We start from the raw sequence: 3,494 nt of genomic DNA, 5'->3' as shown, positions 1-3,494 counted from the left end.
GGAGCTGCCGCGGCGTGCGGCCCTGCCTTCGATGGTCGTCGACCATCGAATGCAGGGGGCAGCTCCCACCATGGTGGAGGCGTACGCCTCCACCATTTTCGTGCGGATCGCCAGCCGTCCGTGTACGGACGGCCGTGGCGATCCGTAGCGTGGGCGGGGATTCGTCTGGTGCGGTCGGAGCCGCATATGCGGCTCGACCGCACCAACCAGAATAAGGGCCTAGGACAGGCTGCACTAGGAGAATTACCGGCACATTGGTGAAAGGCAGCATGGGAGATAAAGGAAACATTCCCAATCAGAATAGCCAAGGCTGACAAGCTCCCTTAATGAGGAGACTTACTACAGGTGAACAGCCTGACACACAAGGCCAGAGCTAATGGATTAATTAAACAACAGCTGCACTGCACTTGGAGGACACAGGAGTCAGACTGCAGCTCCACAGTGCAAAAACCATACACTAAAAAACATGGTATGCAAACAGGAATGAGCCACTGCTGGCTCATGACAATGAGTCTGCATCTTCTCAGGCAACTATATCCTGATTCCTAGCCTCTCCGCTCCTCATCTGGTGGTCCTGCTCCAAATTAAAATGATTCTGGTGAAAGGGGAGGGGGATTTCTGATGAATAAAGGGATTCCTACTTCCAAACTCCCCACAGTTATGGCTCCTGAATGTAATTCACGTAACAAACACAGTTTAACCCTTTGATTGCCAAATTAATTTTTCAAAATTGGTGTGAAAACTGCCAACATTTGTATTCATCATAATGACCTGTAATGTTTGCCTTTTATAGGAAATATAATCTTTTTTTTTACATAACAAATTCTGGTACTCTTTACCTAGCACGGCGGCCATCGCGGGCATTGAATGCACTAAAAAATCGAGTGCGATGCGACCGACGCGATGCCCGCGATTTCCCATAGGGAACAATGTTAAATGTCTCAATTGACCCGATTTTTCTGTTCAATGCCTCAATTGACCCGATTTTTCCATAGGAAACAATGTTAAATGGCCCACAGAGGCCAAATAGGCACCCTAAAGTGTGAAATGGCCCCCCTAATTGTTAACGGCACCCCACGATCAACGTGAACCCGAAGCGTGGCGAGCGCAGCGAGCCCGCGAGGGGCGGCGGTACGCGTCCTACGACCTTTTCATACCCCCACTATCCACGTCGGCGTGGAGTTGAGAATAGAATAGTGTGGCGAGCGCAGCGAGCCACCGAGCCCGAAGTGTGGCGAGCGGACGCGGATACCTGTGAAGCCCGCGAAGGGACGCGTTTACCTGTGAAGGTATCCGCGTCCCCGCGCGGGGCTCGCTGCGCTCGCCACGCTTCGGGCTCGGTGGCTCGCTGCGCTCGCCACACTATTCTATTCTCAACTCCACGCCGACGTGGATAGTGGGGGTATGAAATGGTCGTAGGACGCGTACCGCCGCCGCTCGCCACGCTTCGTGTTCACGTTGATCGTGGGGTGGCGTTAACAATTGTGGGGGCCATTTCACACTTTAGGGTGCCTATTTGGCCTCTGTGGGCCATTTAACATTGATTCCTATGGAAAAATCGGGTAAATTGAGGCATTGAACAGTAAAATCGGGTCAATTGAGAAATTTAACATTGATCCCTATGGGAAATCGCGGGCATCGCGTCGGTCGCGTCGCACCCGATTTTTAGTGCATTCAATGGCCGCGATGCCCGCAATTTTTTTACCTGCGATGCCCACGATCAAAATCGTGGGCGCCGTGCTAGGTAAAGAATACCCAAATTCTATTTGAATTCATATAACAAATGTGAGCGACACTGGTATTTTTAGCTGATATTTTGCACATCTGTCAGAGTTGTTGGCACTCAAAGGGTTAAAAAAACGAAGCACCTGAACAATGCCACCAAAGCATCTATTCTCTGTTTTTAGCAGGACCACAATAGCAATGGGGAGGATAAAGCTACAGCTACAGGCCCCCATATAAAAACAGGCCCATTATGATGACCAAGCACCAGTTGCATTTATAGGACTAATAAAATATGCAATTTCTGTGTTTTTACATTTTGACATCGGGGCCAATTCTGTATGGCAGTGGCCACACAGACAAAGCACTGGTTACATCTCCACTGCTTTTAGCCCCTGGCCCATGCTGCCCTTAATCCAGCCTTGCTCTTCGGAGATCTTCTTCCTCAAAATGCATCTACATGATGATAGAAAATCAAACATACAAGGCCTCAGAGAAAAGCTCAAATGTATGGTACAAATGGTTATGATATGCAGAATCTGATACTAACTGATAATTTGTTGAAACTATGGTGATTCTTTGTCTGGAGTCGTGACCTGTAAAGCATAATGTATACCCTGTCTCCTGGAGATTCTCATGCATTGGTTATGGCCAGTGGCAGCTCCAGAGAAGGGACTGCAGCACAGTTCAAAATTCAAAAGGGGAGAAACACCAACTGCCAGTGAGTCAGTGTGGAGTGGCAGTTGGTGTGGCTGCCCTATTTGAATTTTGAACTGTGCTGCAGCCCCTCTCCCATGGATATAGCTCAAGCGTTTTTAACTTATCCTTGGGTTATATACCTACAGCTCTTTTTTTCATATGTAATCTCTCTCCATATATAGCTTTTTCCCATCACTTCTCGCCGTGTTTTCCATTCCCATGTAATGTCCAACTAACTAGCTGCACACCTGTACACCAAAAATGAATTACTGCGACCATTGTGCAAAACCCATCACAGTAGTGTCAATCCAACAAGTATCCATTTAATATGAATCAGTTTTAGTTGTCATGTAAAATCAGACATCATTACACTTTGGATTTCATAATCCTATTCCGCAGCAGATCTGATGGCAAACCCGCAGTGGTAACACAGCACAGAGGCTTAGTTGTATTAAAATGTTCAGAAATTGTTAAAATAAGTAGAAGTGAGTGGGATTTGGTCGGTTGCTATATAGCCTATAGTGTCTTTAGTGGGTTGGCCATCATATTTTTGGTTGGCTTTGCAGGCCAATGGTCCATCCCGTAAAACTTGCGACACTAATGCACTTATTCCTGCTCTTGCCTATTAACTCAGCTGGTTTACACTTTTGAGGTACAATTTGACGTACAAATTGACAAAAAATGCATTTTCTGAGGTTTGGCCATTTGCAGTACCTCATTCCTGCTGTAACACTAGGGCAGCATCTGAAGACCAAACACCAGATGCTCTCCCCCCCAAAAAGCAGGAACTGTATACACTGCAATCAGTGGCTGCCAGAGACATCCTGATTCTTCTGCGGCATGTTGCAAGTGGTACTTTAAGTGAGGATGTTACTGTATGCTCTGGCGCATGAAGACTCAGTAGTGCGTCATGGTGGACATTAACACTCCTGCTCCACGGTGGTTACGCCTACAGATCTGTTTCAAGAACAATAATAATCAGAGTGGTCATAAAATAAACGTTACTCTTGGCATTATAGTAAATAACAAATCTAAATGATATTACTTTATTCTCCAGTTAAGTGGCCAAAAAA

The sequence above is a fragment of the Crinia signifera genome, chromosome 3 (assembly GCF_055691185.1).
Source record: "Crinia signifera chromosome 3, ASM5569118v1, whole genome shotgun sequence".
Taxonomy (NCBI): Eukaryota; Metazoa; Chordata; class Amphibia; order Anura; family Myobatrachidae; genus Crinia; species Crinia signifera.
The sequence above is the reverse complement of the archived record's forward strand: the minus strand, read 5'-3'. Positions refer to the sequence as shown.